The sequence below is a fragment of the Carassius auratus genome, linkage group LG44F, assembly GCF_003368295.1.
Source record: "Carassius auratus strain Wakin linkage group LG44F, ASM336829v1, whole genome shotgun sequence".
Taxonomy (NCBI): Eukaryota; Metazoa; Chordata; class Actinopteri; order Cypriniformes; family Cyprinidae; genus Carassius; species Carassius auratus.
Genome location: NC_039298.1, coordinates 4,303,320 through 4,323,384, shown reverse-complemented (window position 1 = coordinate 4,323,384; position 20,065 = coordinate 4,303,320). Strand labels below are relative to the sequence as shown.

At 38.9% G+C, this 20,065-nt stretch overlaps 17 pseudogenes; all 17 read right to left on the bottom strand.

Annotated features, from left to right (window-relative positions):
• Window positions 1–452: 452 nt before the first annotated feature.
• On the bottom strand, window positions 453–571 carry LOC113068456 (uncharacterized; annotated as a pseudogene).
• A 778-nt stretch (window positions 572–1,349) lies between these two features.
• Window positions 1,350–1,468, bottom strand: LOC113068471 (uncharacterized; annotated as a pseudogene).
• Window positions 1,469–2,118: 650 nt separating this feature from the next.
• On the bottom strand, window positions 2,119–2,237 carry LOC113068439 (uncharacterized; annotated as a pseudogene).
• Window positions 2,238–4,094: 1,857 nt separating this feature from the next.
• On the bottom strand, window positions 4,095–4,213 carry LOC113068481 (uncharacterized; annotated as a pseudogene).
• A 2,553-nt stretch (window positions 4,214–6,766) lies between these two features.
• Window positions 6,767–6,885, bottom strand: LOC113068474 (uncharacterized; annotated as a pseudogene).
• Window positions 6,886–7,632: 747 nt separating this feature from the next.
• Window positions 7,633–7,751, bottom strand: LOC113068476 (uncharacterized; annotated as a pseudogene).
• A 743-nt stretch (window positions 7,752–8,494) lies between these two features.
• On the bottom strand, window positions 8,495–8,612 carry LOC113068488 (uncharacterized; annotated as a pseudogene).
• A 495-nt stretch (window positions 8,613–9,107) lies between these two features.
• On the bottom strand, window positions 9,108–9,226 carry LOC113068496 (uncharacterized; annotated as a pseudogene).
• A 918-nt stretch (window positions 9,227–10,144) lies between these two features.
• Window positions 10,145–10,263, bottom strand: LOC113068438 (uncharacterized; annotated as a pseudogene).
• Window positions 10,264–11,187: 924 nt separating this feature from the next.
• Window positions 11,188–11,305, bottom strand: LOC113068486 (uncharacterized; annotated as a pseudogene).
• Window positions 11,306–12,087: 782 nt separating this feature from the next.
• LOC113068492 (uncharacterized) lies at window positions 12,088–12,206 on the bottom strand (annotated as a pseudogene).
• Window positions 12,207–14,080: 1,874 nt separating this feature from the next.
• LOC113068495 (uncharacterized) lies at window positions 14,081–14,197 on the bottom strand (annotated as a pseudogene).
• A 502-nt stretch (window positions 14,198–14,699) lies between these two features.
• On the bottom strand, window positions 14,700–14,818 carry LOC113068494 (uncharacterized; annotated as a pseudogene).
• A 928-nt stretch (window positions 14,819–15,746) lies between these two features.
• Window positions 15,747–15,865, bottom strand: LOC113068497 (uncharacterized; annotated as a pseudogene).
• A 503-nt stretch (window positions 15,866–16,368) lies between these two features.
• On the bottom strand, window positions 16,369–16,487 carry LOC113068473 (uncharacterized; annotated as a pseudogene).
• Window positions 16,488–17,437: 950 nt separating this feature from the next.
• Window positions 17,438–17,556, bottom strand: LOC113068478 (uncharacterized; annotated as a pseudogene).
• Window positions 17,557–18,618: 1,062 nt separating this feature from the next.
• On the bottom strand, window positions 18,619–18,737 carry LOC113068455 (uncharacterized; annotated as a pseudogene).
• Window positions 18,738–20,065: the final 1,328 nt, after the last annotated feature.

Genomic DNA, 20,065 nt, shown 5'->3' with positions numbered 1-20,065 from the left:
GCAAGATTATTATATAATTCGTGAAAAATATCCAAAAATTTAAAGCACCTGGTATTCCCAGGCAGTCTCCCATCCATGTACTAACCTGGCCCAAACCTGCTTATATTCAGAGATCGGGCATTGACTCTATTTTTTGCCAAATTTATTATATACTAAGTGAAAAAATTCCAAAAGCTTAAAGCACCTGGTATTCCTTGGCGGTCTCTCATCCAAGTACTAACCAGACCTAAACCTGCTAAGATTCAGAGATCGGGCATTGACTCTTTTTTTTTTTTTTTTGCAAGATTATTATATAATTCGTGAAAAATATCCAAACATTTAAAGCACCTGGTATTCCCAGGCAGTCTCCCATCCATGTACTAACCTGGCGCAAACCTGCTTATATTCAGAGATCGGGCATTGACTCTATTTTTTGGCAAAATTATTATATACTAAGTGAAAAATTTCAAAAAAGCTTACAGTACCTGGCATTCCCAGGCGGTCTCCCATCCAGGCACTAACCAGGCCCAAACCTGCTTAGCTTACGAGATCAGACAAGATCGGGCATAGCCAGGCTGGTATGGCCATAAGCGAAGACTGCTGCAAAGAGAAGGCTATTTAAAGATCAGCCAATCTACTCGCCAGTACATTATAAAAGTAGGAAAGAAACCCCAAAAGCTTAAAGCACCTGGTATTCCTAGGCGGTCTCTCATCCAAGTACTAACCTGGCCCAAACCTGCTTATATTCAGAGATCGGGCATTGACTCTATTTTTTGCAAATTTATTATATACTAAGTGAAAAAATTCCAAAAGCTTAAAGCACCTGGTATTCCTTGGCGGTCTATCATTCCAAGTACTAACCAGACCTTAACCTGCTAAGATTCAGAGATCGGGCATTGACTCTTTTTTTTTTTTTTTTTTGCAAGATTATTATATAATTCGTGAAAAAATATCCAAAAATTTAAAGCACCTGGTATTCCCAGGCAGTCTCCCATCCATGTACTAACCTGGCCCAAACCTGCTTATATTCAGAGATCGGGCATTGACTCTATTTTTTGCCAAATTTATTATATACTAAGTGAAAAAATTCCAAAAGCTTTAAGCACCTGGTATTCCTTGGCGGTCTCTCATCCAAGTACTAACCAGACCTAAACCTGCTAAGATTCAGAGATCGGGCATTGACTCTTTTTTTTTTTTTTTGCAAGATTATTATATAATCGTGAAAAATATCCAAAAATTTAAAGCACCTGGTATTCCCAGGCAGTCTCCCATCCATGTACTAACCTGGCGCAAACCTGCTTATATTCAGAGATCGGGCATTGACTCTATTTTTTGCCAAAATTATTATATACTAAGTGAAAAATTCCAAAAGCTTAAAGTACCTGGTATTCCCAGGCGGTCTCCCATCCAGGCACTAACCAGGCCCAAACCTGCTTAGCTTACGAGATCAGACAAGATCGGGCATAGCCAGGCTGGTATGGCCATAAGCGAAGACTGCTGCAAAGAGAAGGCTATTTAAAGATCAGCCAATCTACTCGCCAGTACATTATAAAAGTAGGAAAGAAACCCCAAAAGCTTAAAGCACCTGGTATTCCTAGGCGGTCTCTCATCCAAGTACTAACCAGACCTAAACCTGCTAAGATTCAGAGATCGGGCATTGACTCTATTTATTTTTTTTTTTTTTTGCAAGATTATTATATAAATTCGTGAAAAAATATCCAAAAATTTAAAGCACCTGGTATTCCCAGGCAGTCTCCCATCCATGTACTAACCTGGCCCAAACCTGCTTATATTCAGAGATCGGGCATTGACTCTATTTTTTGCCAAATTTATTATATACTAAGTGAAAAAAATTCCAAAAGCTTAAAGCACCTGGTATTCCTTGGCGGTCTCTCATCCAAGTACTAACCAGACCTAAACCTGCTAAGATTCAGAGATCGGGCATTGACTCTTTTTTTTTTTTTTGCCAAGATTATTATATAATTCGTGAAAAATATCCAAAAATTTAAAGCACCTGGTATTCCCAGGCAGTCTCCCATCCATGTACTAACCTGGCGCAAACCTGCTTATATTCAGAGATCGGGCATTGACTCTATTTTTTGGCAAAATTATTATATACTAAGTGAAAAAATTTCAAAAAGCTTACAGTACCTGGTATTCCCAGGCGGTCTCCCATCCAGGCACTAACCAGGCCCAAACCTGCTTAGCTTACGAGATCAGACAAGATCGGGCATAGCCAGGCTGGTATGGCCATAAGCGAAGACTGCTGCAAAGAGAAGGCTATTAAAGATCAGCCAATCTACTCGCCAGTACATTATAAAAGTAGGAAAGAAACCCCAAAAGCTTAAAGCACCTGGTATTCCTAGGCGGTCTCTCATCCAAGTACTAACCTGGCCCAAACCTGCTTATATTCAGAGATCGGGCATTGACTCTATTTTTTGCCAAATTTATTATATACTAAGTGAAAAAATTCCAAAAGCTTAAAGCACCTGGTATTCCTTGGCGGTCTCTCATTCAAGTACTAACCAGACCTTAACCTGCTAAGATTCAGAGATCGGGCATTGACTTCTTCTTTTTTTTTTTTTTTTTGCAAGATTATTATATAATTCGTGAAAAATATCCAAAAATTTAAAGCACCTGGTATTCCCAGGCAGTCTCCCATCCATGTACTAACCTGGCCCAAACCTGCTTATATTCAGAGATCGGGCATTGACTCTATTTTTTGCCAAATTTATTATATACTAAGTGAAAAAATTCCAAAAGCTTAAAGCACCTGGTATTCCTTGGCGGTCTCTCATCCAAGTACTAACCAGACCTAAACCTGCTAAGATTCAGAGATCGGGCATTGACTCTTTTTTTTTTTTTTTTGCAAGATTATTATATAATTCGTGAAAAATATCCAAAAATTTAAAGCACCTGGTATTCCCAGGCAGTCTCCCATCCATGTACTAACCTGGCGCAAACCTGCTTATATTCAGAGATCGGGCATTGACTCTATTTTTTGCCAAATTTATTATATACTAAGTGAAAAAATTCCAAAAGCAGATTATTATAATTCGTGAAAAATATCCAAACATTTAAAGCACCTGGTATTCCCAGGCAGTCTCCCATCCATGTACTAACCTGCGCAAACCTGCTTATATTCAGAGATCGGGCATTGACTCTATTTTTTGGCAAAATTAATTATATACTAAGTGAAAAAGTTTCAAAAAAAGCTTATGAGTACCTGGCATTCCCAGGCGGTCTCCCATCCAGGCACTAAAAACCAGCCCAAACCTGTGCTTAGCTTACGAGATCAGACAAGATCAGGCATAGCCAGGCTGGTATGCCATAAGCGAAGACTGCTGCAAAGAGAAAGCTATTTAAAGATCAGCCAATCTACTCGCCAGTACATTATAAAAGTAGGAAAAGAAACCCAAAAGCTTAAAGCACCTGGTATTCCTAGGCGGTCTCTCATCCAAGTACTAACCTGGCCCAAACCTGCTTATATTCAGAGATCGGGCATTGACTCTATTTTTTTGCCAAATTTATTATATACTAAGTGAAAAAATTCCAAAAGCTTAAAGCACCTGGTATTCCTGGCGCGTCTATCATTCAAGTACTAACCAGACCTTAACCTGCTAAGATTCAGAGATCGGGCATTGACTTCTTCTTTTTTTTTTTTTTGCAAGATTATTATATAATTCGTGAAAAATATCCAAAAATTTAAAGCACCTGGTATTCCCAGGCAGTCTCCCATCCATGTACTAACCCTGCCCAAACCTGCTTATATTCAGAGATCGGGCATTGACTCTATTTTTTGCCAAATTTATTATATACTAAGTGAAAAAATTCCAAAAGCTTAAAGCACCTGGTATTCCTGGCGGTCTCTCATCCAAGTACTAACCAGACCTAAACCTGCTAAGATTCAGAGATCGGGCATTGATCTTTTTTTTTTTTTTTGCAAGATTATTATATAATTCGTGAAAAATATCCAAAAAATTTAAACACCTGATATTCCCAGGCAGTCTCCCATCCATGTACTAACCTGGCGCAAACCTGCTTATATTCAGAGATCGGGCATTGACTCTATTTTTTGGCAAAATTATTATATACTAAGTGAAAAATTTCAAAAAAGCTTAGAGTACCTGGTATTCCCAGGCGGTCTCCCATCCAGGCACTAACCAGGCCCAAACCTGCTTAGCTTCCGAGATCAGACAAGATCGGGCATAGCCAGGCTGGTATGGCCATAAGCGAAAGACTGCTGCAAAGAGAAGGCTATTTAAAGATCAGCCAATCTACTCGCCAAGTAATTATAAAAGTAGGAAAGAAACCCCAAAAGCTTAAAGCACCTGGTATTCCTAGGCGGTCTCCCATCCAAGTACTAACCTGGCCCAAACCTGCTTTATTCAGAGATCGGCATTGACTCTATTTTTTGCCAAATTATTATATACTAAGTGAAAAAATTCCAAACTGCTTATATTCAGAGATCGGGCATTGACTCTATTTTTGCCAAATTTATTATATACTAAGTGAAAAAATTCCAAAAGCTTAAAGCACCTGGTATTCCTTGCGGTCTCTCATCCAAGTACTAACCAGACCAAACCTGCTAAGATTCAGAGATCGGGCATTGACTAAGTGAAAAATTTCAAAAAACCTTAGAGTACCTGGTATTCCAGGCGGTCTCCCATCCAGGCACTAACCAGGCCAAAACTGCTTAGCTTACGAGATCAGACAAGATCGGGCATAGCCAGGCTGGTATGGCCATAAGCGAAGACTGCTGCAAAAGAAGGCTATTTAAAGATCAGCCAATCTACTCGCCAGTACATTATAAAAGTAGAAAGAAACCCCAAAAGCTTAAAGCACCTGGTATTCCTAGGCGGTCTCTCATCCAAGTACTAACCAGACCTAAACCTGCTAAGATTCAGAGATCGGGCATTGACTCTATTTTTTTTTTTTTTTGCCAAGATTATTATATAATTTGTGAAAAATATCCAAAAAATTTAAAGCACCTGGTATTCCCAGGCAGTCTCCCATCCATGTACTAACCTGGCCCAAACCTGCTTATATTCAGAGATCGGGCATTGACTCTATTTTTTGCCAAATTTTATTATACTAAGTGAAAAAATTCCAAAAGCTTAAAGCACCTGGTATTCCTTGGCGGTCTCTCATCCAAGTACTAACCAGACCTAAACCTGCTAAGATTCAGAGATCGGGCATTGACTCTTTTTTTTTTTTTTTTTTGCCAGATTATTATATAATTCGTGAAAAATATCCAAAAATTTAAAGCACCTGGTATTCCCAGGCAGTCTCCCATCCATGTACTAACCTGGCCCAAACCTGCTTATATTCAGAGATCGGGCATTGACTCTATTTTTTGCCAAATTTATTATATACTAAGTGAAAAAATTCCAAAAGCTTAAAGCACCTGGTATTCCTTGGCGGTCTCTCATCCAAGTACTAACCAGACCTAAACCTGCTAAAATTCAGAGATCGGGCATTGACTCTTTTTTTTTTTTTTGCAAGATTATTATATAATTCGTGAAAAATATCCAAACATTTAAAGCACCTGGTATTCCCAGGCAGTCTCCCATCCATGTACTAACCTGGCGCAAACCTGCTTATATTCAGAGATCGGGCATTGACTCTATTTTTTGGCAAAATTATTATATACTAAGTGAAAAATTTCAAAAAAGCTTAGAGTACCTGGTATTCCCAGGCGGTCTCCCATCCAGGCACTAACCAGGCCCAAACCTGCTTAGCTTACGAGATCAGACAAGATCGGGCATAGCCAGGCTGGTATGGGGTCTCCCATCCAGCACTAACCAGGCCCAAACCTGCTTAGCTTACGAGATCAGACAAGATCGGGCATAGCCAGGCTGGTATGGCCATAAGCGAAGACTGCTGCAAAGAGAAGGCTATTTAAAGATCAGCCAATCTACTCGCCAGTACATTATAAAAGTAGGAAAAACCCAAAAGCTTAAAGCACCTGGTATTCCTAGGCGGTCTCATCCAAGTACTAACCAGACCTAAACCTGCTAAGATTCAGAGATCGGGCATTGACTCTTTTTTTTTTTTTTTGCAAGATTATTATATAATTTGTGAAAAATATCCAAAAATTTAAAGCACCTGGTATTCCCAGGCAGTCTCCCATCCATGTACTAACCTGGCCCAAACCTGCTTATATTCAGAGATCGGGCATTGACTCTATTTTTTGCCAAATTTATTATATACTAAGTGAAAAAATTCCAAAAGCTTAAAGCACCTGGTATTCCTTGGCGGTCTCTCATCCAAGTACTAACCAGACCTAAACCTGCTAAATTCAGAGATCGGGCATTGACTCTTTTTTTTTTTTTTTGCCAGATTATTATATAATTGTGAAAAAATATCCAAAAATTTAAAGCACCTGGTATTCCCAGGCAGTCTCCCATCCATGTACTAACCTGGCCCAAACCTGCTTATATTCAGAGATCGGGCATTGACTCTATTTTTTGCCAAATTTATTATATACTAAGTGAAAAAATTCCAAAAGCTTAAAGCACCTGGTATTCCTTGGCGGTCTCTCATCCAAGTACTAACCAGACCTAAACCTGCTAAGATTCAGAGATCGGGCATTGACTCTTTTTTTTTTTTTTGCAAGATTATTATATAATTCGTGAAAAATATCCAAACATTTAAAGCACCTGGTATTCCCAGGCAGTCTCCCATCCATGTACTAACCTGGCGCAAACCTGCTTATATTCAGAGATCGGGCATTGACTCTATTTTTTGGCAAAATTATTATATACTAAGTGAAAAATTTCAAAAAAGCTTAGAGTACCTGGTATTCCCAGGCGGTCTCCCATCCAGGCACTAACCAGGCCCAAACCTGCTTAGCTTACGAGATCAGACAAGATCGGGCATAGCCAGGCTGGTATGGCCATAAGCGAAGACTGCTGCAAAGAGAAGGCTATTTAAAGATCAGCCAATCTACTCGCCAGTACATTATAAAAGTAGGAAAGAAACCCAAAAGCTTAAAGCACCTGGTATTCCTAGGCGGTCTCTCATCCAAGTACTAACCTGGCCCAAACCTGCTTATATTCAGAGATCGGGCATTGACTCTATTTTTTGCCAAATTTATTATATACTAAGTGAAAAAATTCCAAAAGCTTAAAGCACCTGGTATTCCTTGGCGGTCTATCATTCAAGTACTAACCAGACCTTAACCTGCTAAGATTCAGAGATCGGGCATTGACTTCTTCTTTTTTTTTTTTTTTGCAAGATTATTATATAATTCGTGAAAAATATCCAAAAATTTAAAGCACCTGGTATTCCCAGGCAGTCTCCCATCCATGTACTAACCTGGCCCAAACCTGCTTATATTCAGAGATCGGGCATTGACTCTATTTTTTGCCAAATTTATTATATACTAAGTGAAAAAATTCCAAAAGCTTAAAGCACCTGGTATTCCTTGGCGGTCTCTCATCCAAGTACTAACCAGACCTAAACCTGCTAAGATTCAGAGATCGGGCATTGACTCTTTTTTTTTTTTTTTGCAAGATTATTATATAATTCGTGAAAACAGTCTCCCATCCATGTACTAACCTGGCGCAAAACCTGCTTATATTCAGAGATCGAGGCATTGACTCTATTTTTTGGCAAAATTATTATATACTAAAGTGAAAAATTTCAAAAAACTTAAAGTACCTGGTATTCCCAGGCGGTCTCCCATCCAGGCACTAACCAGGCCCAAACCTGCTTAGCTTACGAGATCAGACAAGATCGGGCATAGCCAGGCTGGTATGGCCATAAGCGAAGACTGCTGCAAAGAGAAGGCTATTTAAAGATCAGCCAATTCTACTCGCAGTACATTATAAAGTAGGAAAGAAACCCCAAAAGCTTAAAGCACCTGGTATACTAAGTGAAAAAATTTCAAAAAACTTAGAGTACCTGGTATTCCCAGGCGTCTCCCATCCAGGCACTAACCAGGCCCAAACCTGCTTAGCTTACGAGATCAGACAAGATCGGGCATAGCCAGGCTGGTATGGCCAATAAGCGAAGACTGCTGCAAAGAGAAGGCTATTTAAAGATCAGCAATTCTACTTGCCAGTACATTATAAAGTTAGGAAAAAACCCCAAAAAGCTTAAAGCACCTGGTATTCCCAGGCAGTCTCTCATCCAAGTACTAACCTGGCCAAACCTGCTTATATTCAGAGATCGGGCATTGACTCTATTTTTTGCCAAATTTATTATATACTAAGTGAAAAAATTCCAAAAGCTTAAAGCACCTGGTATTCCTTGGCGGTCTCTCATCCAAGTACTAACCAGACCTAAACCTGCTAAGATTCAGAGATCGGGCATTGACTCTTTTTTTTTTTTTTTTTTGCAAGATTATTATATAATTCGTGAAAAATATCCAAAATTTAAAGCACCTGGTATTCCCAGGCAGTCTCCCATCCATGTACTAACCTGGCGCAAACCTGCTTATATTCAGAGATCGGGCATTGACTCTATTTTTTGGCAAAATTATTATATACTAAGTGAAAAATTTCAAAAAAGCTTACAGTACCTGGTATTCCCAGGCGGTCTCCCATCCAGGCACTAACCAGCCCAAACCTGCTTAGCTTACGAGATCAGACAAGATCGGGCATAGCCAGGCTGGTATGGCCATAAGCGAAGACTGCTGCAAAGAGAAGGCTATTTAAAGATCAGCCAATCTACTCGCCAGTACATTATAAAAGTAGGAAAGAAACCCCAAAAGCTTAAAGCACCTGGTATTCCTAGGCGGTCTCTCATCCAATACTAACCTGGCCCAAACCTGCTTATATTCAGAGATCGGGCATTGACTCTATTTTTTGCCAAATTTATTATATACTAAGTGAAAAAATTCCAAAAGCTTAAAGCACCTGGTATTCCTTGGCGGTCTCTCATCCAAGTACTAACCAGACCTAAACCTGCTAAGATTCAGAGATCGGGCATTGACTCTTTTTTTTTTTTTTGCAAGATTATTATATAATTCGTGAAAAATATCCAAAAATTTAAAGCACCTGGTATTCCCAGGCAGTCTCCCATCCATGTACTAACCTGGCGCAAACCTGCTTATATTCAGAGATCGGGCATTGACTCTATTTTTTGGCAAATTATTATATACTAAGTGAAAAATTTCAAAAAGCTTAAAGCACCTGGTATTCCCAGGCGGTCTCCATCCAGGCACTAACCAGGCCCAAACCTGCTTAGCTTTACGAGATCAGACAAGATCGGGCATAGCCAGGCTGGTATGGCCATAAGCGAAGACTGTGCAAAGAGAAGGCTATTTAAAGATCAGCCAATCTACTCGCCAGTACATTATAAAAGTAGGAAAAAACCCCAAAAGCTTAAAGCACCTGGTATTCCAGGCGGTCTCTCATCCAAGTACTAACCAGACCTAAACCTGCTAAGATTCAGAGATCGGGCATTGACTCTATTTTTTTTTTTTTTGCAAGATTATTATATAATTTGTGAAATATCCAAAAATTTAAAGCACCTGGTATTCCCAGGCAGTCTCCCATCCATGTACTAACCTGGCCCAAACCTGCTTATATTCAGAGATCGGGCATTGACTCTATTTTTTGCCAAATTTATTATATACTAAGTGAAAAAATTCCAAAAGCTTAAAGCACCTGGTATTCCTTGGCGGTCTCTCATCCAAGTACTAACCAGACCTAAACCTGCTAAGATTCAGAGATCGGGCATTGACTCTTTTTTTTTTTTTTTTTTGCCAGATTATATTATATAATTCGTGAAAAATATCCAAAAATTTAAAGCACCTGGTATTCCCAGGCAGTCTCCCATCCATGTACTAACCTGGCCCAAACCTGCTTATATTCAGAGATCGGGCATTGACTCTATTTTTTGCCAAATTTATTATATACTAAGTGAAAAAATTCCAAAAGCTTAAAGCACCTGGTATTCCTTGGCGGTCTCTCATCCAAGTACTAACCAGACCTAAACCTGCTAAGATTCAGAGATCGGGCATTGACTCTTTTTTTTTTTTTGCAAGATTATTATATAATTCGTGAAAAATATCCAAACATTTAAAGCACCTGGTATTCCCAGGCAGTCTCCCATCCATGTACTAACCTGGCGCAAACCTGCTTATATTCAGAGATCGGGCATTGACTCTATTTTTTGGCAAAATTATTATATACTAAGTGAAAAATTTCAAAAAAGCTTACAGTACCTGGTATTCCCAGGCGGTCTCCCATCCAGGCACTAACCAGGCCCAAACCTGCTTAGCTTACGAGATCAGACAAGATCGGGCATAGCCAGGCTGGTATGGCCATAAGCGAAGACTGCTGCAAGAGAAGGCTATTTAAAGATCAGCCAATCTACTCGCCAGTACATTATAAAAGTAGGAAAGAAACCCCAAAAGCTTAAAGCACCTGGTATTCCTAGGCGGTCTCTCATCCAAGTACTAACCAGACCTAAACCTGCTAGATTCAGAGATCGGGCATTGACTCTATTCTATTTTTTTTTTTTTGCAAGATTATTATATAATTTGTGAAAAATATCCAAAAATTTAAAGCACCTGGTATTCCCAGGCAGTCTCCCATCCATGTACTAACCTGGCCCAAACCTGCTTATATTCAGAGATCGGGCACTGACTCTATTTTTGCCAAATTTATTATATACTAAGTGAAAAAATTCCAAAAGCTTAAAGCACCTGGTATTCCTTGGCGGTCTCTCATCCAAGTACTAACCAGACCTAAACCTGCTAAGATTCAGAGATCGGGCATTGACTCTTTTTTTTTTTTTTTTTTGCCAGATTATTATATATATTCGTGAAAAATATCCAAAAATTTAAAGCACCTGGTATTCCCAGGCAGTCTCCCATCCATGTACTAACCTGGCCCAAACCTGCTTATATTCAGAGATCGGGCATTGACTCTATTTTTTGCCAAATTTATTATATACTAAGTGAAAAAATTCCAAAAGCTTAAAGCACCTGGTATTCCTTGGCGGTCTCTCATCCAAGTACTAACCAGACCTAAACCTGCTAAGATTCAGAGATCGGGCATTGACTCTTTTTTTTTTTTTTTGCAAGATTATTATATAATTCGTGAAAAATATCCAAAAATTTAAAGCACCTGGTATTCCCAGGCAGTCTCCCATCCATGTACTAACCTGGCGCAAACCTGCTTATATTCAGAGATCGGGCATTGACTCTATTTTTGGCAAAAATTATTATATACTAAGTGAAAAAATTTCAAAAGCTTACAGTACCTGGTATTCCAGGCGGTCTCCCATCCAGGCACTAACCAGGCCCAAACCTGCTTAGCTTACGAGATCAGACAAGATCGGGCATAGCCAGGCTGGTATGGCCATAAGCGAAGACTGCTGCAAAGAGAAGGCTATTTAAAGATCAGCCAATCTACTCGCCAGTACATTATAAAAGTAGGAAAGAAACCCCAAAAGCTTAAAGCACCTGGTATTCCTAGGCGGTCTCTCATCCAAGTACTAACCTGGCCCAAACCTGCTTATATTCAGAGATCGGGCATTGACTCTATTTTTTGGCCAAATTTATTATATACTAAGTGAAAAAATTCCAAAAGCTTAAAGCACCTGGTATTCCTTGGCGGTCTCTCATCCAAGTACTAACCAGACCTAAACCTGCTAAGATTCAGAGATCGGGCATTGACTCTTTTTTTTTTTTTTTTTTGCAAGATTATTATATAATTCGTGAAAAATATCCAAAAATTTAAAGCACCTGGTATTCCCAGGCAGTCTCCCATCCATGTACTAACCTGGCCCAAACCTGCTTATATTCAGAGATCGGGCATTGACTCTATTTTTTGCCAAATTTATTATATACTAAGTGAAAAAATTCCAAAAGCTTAAAGCACCTGGTATTCCTTGGCGGTCTCTCATCCAAGTACTAACCAGACCTAAACCTGCTAAGATTCAGAGATCGGGCATTGACTCTTTTTTTTTTTTTTTTGCAAGATTATTATATAATTCGTGAAAAATATCCAAAAATTTAAAGCACCTGGTATTCCCAGGCAGTCTCCCATCCATGTACTAACCTGGCGCAAACCTGCTTATATTCAGAGATCGGGCATTGACTCTATTTTTTGGCAAAATTATTATATACTAAGTGAAAAATTTCAAAAAAGCTTACAGTACCTGGTATTCCCAGGCGGTCTCCCATCCAGGCACTAACCAGGCCCAAACCTGCTTAGCTTACGAGATCAGACAAGATCGGGCATAGCCAGGCTGGTATGGCCATAAGCGAAGACTGCTGCAAAGAGAAGGCTATTTAAAGATCAGCCAATCTACTCGCCAGTACATTATAAAAGTAGGAAAGAAACCCAAAAGCTTAAAGCACCTGGTATTCCTAGGCGGTCTCTCATCCAAGTACTAACCAGGCCTAAACCTGCTAAGATTCAGAGATCGGGCATTGACTCTTTTATTTTTTTTTTTGCAAGATTATTATATAATTTGTGAAAAATATCCAAAATTTAAAGCACCTGGTATTCCCAGGCAGTCTCCCATCCATGTACTAACCTGGCCCAAACCTGCTTATATTCAGAGATCGGGCATTGACTCTATTTTTTGCCAAATTTATTATATACTAAGTGAAAAAATTCCAAAAGCTTAAAGCACCTGGTATTCCCAGGCGGTCTCTCATCCAAGTACTAACCTGGCCCAAACCTGCTAATATTCAGAGATCGGGCATTGACTCTTTTTTTTTTTTGCCAGATTATTATATAATTCGTGAAAAATATCCAAAAGCTTAAAGCACCTGGTATTCCTTGGCGGTCTCCCATCCAAGTACTAACCTGGCCTAAACCTGCTTATATTCAGAGATCGGGCATTGACTCTTTTTTTTTTTTTTTTTTTTGCAAGATTATTATATAATTCGTGAAAAATATCCAAAAATTTAAAGCACCTGGTATTCCCAGGCAGTCTCCCATCCATGTACTAACCTGGCCCAAACCTGCTTATATTCAGAGATCGGGCATTGACTCTATTTTTTGCCAAATTTATTATATACTAAGTGAAAAAATTCCAAAAGCTTAAAGCACCTGGTATTCCTTGGCGGTCTCTCATCCAAGTACTAACCAGACCTAAACCTGCTAGATTCAGAGATCGGGCATTGACTCTTTTTTTTTTTTTTTGCCAAGATTATTATATAATTCGTGAAAAATATCCAAAAATTTAAAGCACCTGGTATTCCCAGGCAGTCTCCCATCCATGTACTAACCTGGCCCAAACCTGCTTATATTCAGAGATCGGGCATTGACTCTATTTTTTGCCAAATTTATTATATACTAAGTGAAAAAATTCCAAAAGCTTAAAGCACCTGGTATTCCTTGGCGGTCTCTCATCAAGTACTAACCAGGGGCATTGACTTCTTCTTTTTTTTTTTTTTTGCAAATTATTATATAATTCGTGAAAATATCCAAAAATTTAAAGCACCTGGTATTCCCAGGCAGTCTCCCATCCATGTACTAACCTGGCCCAAACCTGCTTATATTCAGAGATCGGGCATTGACTCTATTTTTTGCCAAATTTATTATATACTAAGTGAAAAATTCCAAAAGCTTAAAGCACCTGGTATTCCTTGGCGGTCTCTCATCCAAGTACTAACCAGACCTAAACCTGCTAAGATTCAGAGATCGGGCATTGACTCTTTTTTTTTTTTTTTTGCAAGATTATTATATAATTCGTGAAAAATATCCAAAAATTTAAGCACCTGGTATTCCCAGGCAGTCTCCCATCCATGTACTAACCTGGCCAAACCTGCTTATATTCAGAGATCGGGCATTGACTCTATTTTTTGCCAAATTTATTATATACTAAGTGAAAAAATTCCAAAAGCTTAAAGCACCTGGTATTCCTTGGCGGTCTCTCATCCAAGTACTAACCAGACCTAAACCTGCTAAGATTCAGAGATCGGGCATTGACTCTTTTTTTTTTTTTTTTTTTTTGCAAGATTATTATATAATTCGTGAAAAATATCCAAAAATTTAAAGCACCTGGTATTCCCAGGCAGTCTCCCATCCATGTACTAACCTGGCGCAAACCTGCTTATATTCAGAGATCGGGCATTGACTCTATTTTTTGGCAAATTTATTATATACTAAGTGAAAAATTTCAAAAAAGCTTACAGTACCTGGTATTCCAGGCGGTCTCCCATCCAGGCACTAACCAGCCCAAACCTGCTTAGCTTCCGAGATCAGACAAGATCGGGCATAGCCAGGCTGGTATGGCCATAAGCGAAGACTGCTGCAAAGAGAAGGCTATTTAAAGATCAGCCAATCTACTCGCCAGTACATTATAAAAGTAGGAAAGAAACCCCAAAAGCTTAAAGCACCTGGTATTCCTAGGCGGTCTCCATCCAGTACTAACCTGGCCCAAACCTGCTTATATTCAGAGATCGGGCATTGACTCTATTTTTTGCCAAATTTATTATATACTAAGTGAAAAAATTCCAAAAGCTTAAAGGCCACCTTGTATTCCTTGGCGGTCTCTCATCCCAAGTACTAACCAGACCTAAACTGCTAAGATTCAGAGATCGGGGCATTGACTCTTTTTTTTTTTTTTTTTGCAAGAATTATTATATAATTCGTGAAAAATATCCAAAAATTTAAAGCACCTGGTATTCCCAGGCAGTCTCCCATCCATGTACTAACCTGGCGCAAACCTGCTTATATTCAGAGATCGGCATTGACTCTATTTTTTGGCAAAATTATTATATACTAAGTGAAAAATTTCAAAAAAGCTTAGAGTACCTGGTATTCCCAGGCTGTCTCCCATCCAGGCACTAACCAGGCCCAAACCTGCTTAGCTTACGAGATCAGACAAGATCGGGCATAGCCAGGCTGGTATGGCCATAAGCGAAGACTGCTGCAAAGAGAAGGCTATTTAAAGATCAGCCAATCTACTCGCCAGTACATTATAAAAGTAGGAAAGAAACCCCAAAAGCTTAAAGCACCTGGTATTCCTAGGCGGTCTCTCATCCAAGTACTAACCAGACCTAAACCTGCTAAGATTCAGAGATCGGGCATTGACTCTATTTTTTTTTTTTTTTTGCAAGATTATTATATAATTTGTGAAAAATATCCAAAAATTTAAAGCACCTGGTATTCCCAGGCAGTCTCCCATCCATGTACTAACCTGGCCCAAACCTGCTTATATTCAGAGATCGGGCACTGACTCTATTTTTTGCCAAATTTATTATATACTAAGTGAAAAAATTCCAAAAGCTTAAAGCACCTGGTATTCCTTGGCGGTCTCTCATCCAAGTACTAACCAGACCTAAACCTGCTAAGATTCAGAGATCGGGCATTGACTCTTTTTTTTTTTTTTTTTGCCAGATTATTATATAATTCGTGAAAAAATATCCAAAAATTTAAAGCACCTGGTATTCCCAGGCAGTCTCCCATCCATGTACTAAACCTGGGCCCAAACCTGCTTATATTCAGAGATCGGCATGACTCTATTTTTTGCCAAATTTATTATATACTAAGTGAAAAAATTCCAAAAGCTTAAAGCACCTGGTATTCCTTGGCGGTCTCTCATCCAAGTACTAACCAGACCTAAACCTGCTAAGATTCAGAGATCGGGCATTGACTCTTTTTTTTTTTTTTTTTGCAAGATTATTATATAATTCGTGAAAAAATATCCAAACATTTAAAGCACCTGGTATTCCCAGGCAGTCTCCCATCCATGTACTAACCTGGCGCAAACCTGCTTATATTCAGAGATCGGGCATTGACTCTATTTTTTGGCAAAATTATTATATACTAAGTGAAAAATTTCAAAAAAGCTTAGAGTACCTGGCATTCCCAGGCGGTCTCCCATCCAGGCACTAACCAGGCCCAAAACCTGCTTAGCTTCGAGATCAGACAAGATCGGGCATAGCCAGGCTGGTATGGCCATAAGCGAAGACTGCTGCAAGAGAAGGCTATTTAAAGATCAGCCAATCTACTCGCCAGTACATTATAAAAGTAGGAAAGAAACCCCAAAAGCTTAAAGCACCTGGTATTCCTTAGGCGGTCTCTCATCCAAGTACTAACCTGGCCCAAACCTGCTTATATTCAGAGATCGGGCATTGACTCTATTTTTTTGCCAAATTTATTATATACTAAGTGAAAAAATTCCAAAAGCTTAAAGCACCTGGTATTCCTTGGCGGTCTCTCATTCCAAGTACTAACCAGACCTAAACCTGCTAAGATTCAGAGATCGGGCATTGACTTCTATTTTTTTTTTTTTTTGCAAGATTATTATATAATTGTGAAAAATATCCAAACATTTAAAGCACCTGGTATTCCCAGGCAGTCTCCCATCCATGTACTAACCTGGCGCAAACCTGCTTATATTCAGAGATCGGGCATTGACTCTATTTTTTGGCAAAATTATTATATACTAAGTGAAAAATTTCAAAAAAGCTTAGAGTACCTGGTATTCCCAGGCGGTCTCCCATCCAGGCACTAACCAGGCCCAAACCTGCTTAGCTTACGAGATCAGACAAGATCGGGCATAGCCAGGCTGGTATGGCCATAAGCGAAGACTGCTGCAAAGAGAAGGCTATTTAAAGATCAGCCAATCTACTCGCCAGTACATTATAAAGTAGGAAAGAAACCCCAAAAGCTTAAAGCACCTGGTATTCCTAGGCGGTCTCTCATCCAAGTACTAACCAGACCTAAACCTGCTAAGATTCAGAGATCGGGCATTGACTCTATTTTTTTTTTTTTTTTGCAAGATTATTATATAATTTGTGAAAAATATCCAAAAATTTAAAGCACCTGGTATTCCCAGGCAGTCTCCCATCCATGTACTAACCTGGCCCAAACCTGCTTATATTCAGAGATCGGGCATTGACTCTATTTTTTGCCAAATTTATTATATACTAAGTTGAAAAGAAATTTCCAAAGGCTTTAAAGCACCTGGTATTCCTTGGGGTCTCTCATCCAAGTTAACGTAACCAGAACCTTAACCTGCTGAAGATTTCAGAGATCGGGCATTTGACCCCCTCCCTTTTTTTTTTTTTTTTTTTGCAAGATTATTATATAATTCGTTGAAATAATATCCAAAAATTTAAAGCACCTGGTATTTCCCAGGGCAGTCTCCCATCCATGTACTAACCTGGCCCAAACCTGCTTATATTCAGAGATCAGGCATTGACTCTATTTTTTGCCAATTTATTATATACTAAGTGAAAAAATTCCAAAAGCTTAAAGCACCTGGTATTCCTTGGCGGTCTCTCATCCAAGTACTAACCAGACCTAAACCTGCTAAGATTCAGAGATCGGGCATTGACTCTTTTTTTTTTTTTTTTTTGGCAAGATTATTATATAATTCGTGAAAAAATATCCAAAAATTTAAAGCACCTGATATTCCCAGGCAGTCTCCCATCCATGTACTAACCTGGCGCAAACCTGCTTATATTCAGAGATCGGGCATTGACTCTATTTTTTGGCAAAATTATTATATACTAAGTGAAAAATTTCAAAAAAGCTTAGAGTACCTGGCATTCCCAGGCGGTCTCCCATCCAGGCACTAACCAGGCCCAAACCTGCTTAGCTTACGAGATCAGACAAGATCGGGCATAGCCAGGCTGGTATGGCCATAAGCGAAGACTGCTGCAAAGAGAAGGCTATTTAAAGATCAGCCAATCTACTCGCCAGTACATTATAAAAGTAGGAAAGAAACCCCAAAAGCTTAAAGCACCTGGTATTCCTAGGCGGTCTCTCATCCAAGTACTAACCTGGCCCAAACCTGCTTATATTCAGAGATCGGGCATTGACTCTATTTTTTGCCAAATTTATTATATACTAAGTGAAAAAATTCCAAAAGCTTAAAGCACCTGGTATTCCTTGGCGGTCTATCATTCAAGTACTAACCAGACCTTAAACCTGCTAAGATTCAGAGATCGGGCATTGACTTCTTCTTTTTTTTTTTTTTTTTGCAAGATTATTATATAATTCGTGAAAAATATCCAAAAATTTAAAGCACCTGGTATTCCCAGGCAGTCTCCATCCATGTACTAACCTGGCCCAAACCTGCTTATATTCAGAGATCGGCATTGACTCTATTTTTTGCCAAATTTATTATATACTAAGTGAAAAAATTCCAAAAGCTTAAAGCACCTGGTATTCCTAGGCGTCTCTCATCCAAGTACTAACCAGACCTAAACCTGCTAAAATTCAGAATCGGGCATTGACTCTTTTTTTTTTTTTTGCAAGATTATTATATAATTCGTGAAAAATATCCAAAAATTTAAAGCACCTGGTATTCCCAGGCAGTCTCCCATCCATGTACTAACCTGGCCCAAACCTGCTTATATTCAGAGATCAGGGCATTGACTCTATTTTTTGCCAAATTTATTATATACTAAGTGAAAAAATTCCAAAAGCTTAAAGCACCTGGTATTCCTTGGCGGTCTCTCATCCAAGTACTAACCAGACCTAAACCTGCTAAAGATTCAGAGATCGGGCATTGACTCTTTTTTTTTTTTTTTTTGCAAGAATTATTATATAATTCGTGAAAAATATCCAAACATTTAAAGCACCTGGTATTCCCAGGCAGTCTCCCATCCATGTACTAACCTGGCGCAAACCTGCTTATATTCAGAGATCGGGCATTGACTCTATTTTTTGGCAAAATTATTATATACTAAGTGAAAAATTTCAAAAAAGCTTACAGTACCTGGCATTCCCAGGCGGTCTCCCATCCAGGCACTAACCAGGCCCAAACCTGCTTAGCTTACGAGATCAGACAAGATCGGGCATAGCCAGGCTGGTATGGCCATAAGCGAAGACTGCTGCAAAGAGAAGGCTATTTAAAGATCAGCCAATCTACTCGCCAGTACATTATAAAAGTAGGAAAGAAACCCCAAAAGCTTAAAGCACCTGGTATTCCTAGGCGGTCTCTCATCCAAGTACTAACCTGGCCCAAACCTGCTTATATTCAGAGATCGGGCATTGACTCTATTTTTTGCCAAATTTATTATATACTAAGTGAAAAAAATTCCAAAAGCTTAAAGCACCTGGTATTCCTTGGCGGTCTATCATTCAAGTACTAACCAGACCTTAACCTGCTAAGATTCAGAGATCGGGCATTGACTTCTTTTTTTTTTTTTTTTTTTGCAAGATTATTATATAATTCGTGAAAAATATCCAAAAATTTAAAGCACCTGGTATTCCCAGGCAGTCTCCATCCATGTACTAACCTGGCCCAAACCTGCTTATATTCAGAGATCGGGCATTGACTCTATTTTTTGCCAAATTTATTATATACTAAGTGAAAAAATTCCAAAAGCTTTAAAGCACCTGGTATTCCTTGGCGGTCTCTTCATCCAAGTACTAACCAGACCTAAACCTGCTAAGATTCAGAGATCGGGCATTGACTCTTTTTTTTTTTTTTTTGCAAGATTATTATATAATTTGTGAAAAATATCCAAAAATTTAAAGCACCTGGTATTCCCAGGCAGTCTCCCATCCATGTACTAACCTGGCCCAAACCTGCTTATATTCAGAGATCGGGCACTGACTCTATTTTTTGCCAAATTTATTATATACTAAGTGAAAAAATTCCAAAAGCTTAAAGCACCTGGTATTGCTTGGCGGTCTCTCATCCAAGTACTAACCAGATCTAAACCTGCTAACATTCAGAGATCGGGCATTGACTCTTTTTTTTTTTTTTTTTGCCAGATTATTATATAATTCGTGAAAAATATCCAAAAATTTAAAGCACCTGGTATTCCCAGGCAGTCTCCCATCCATGTACTAACCTGGCGCAAACCTGCTTATATTCAGAGATCGGGCATTGACTCTATTTTTTGCCAAATTTATTATATACTAAGTGAAAAAATTCCAAAAGCTTAAAGCACCTGGTATTCCTTGGCGGTCTCTCATCCAAGTACTAGATAGACCTAAACCTGCTAAAATTCAGAGATCGGGCATTGACTCTTTTTTTTTTTTTTGCAAGATTATTATATAATTCGTGAAAAATATCCAAACATTTAAAGCACCTGGTATTCCCAGGCAGTCTCCCATCCATGTACTAACCTGGCGCAAACCTGCTTATATTCAGAGATCGGGCATTGACTCTATTTTTTGGCAAAATTATTATATACTAAGTG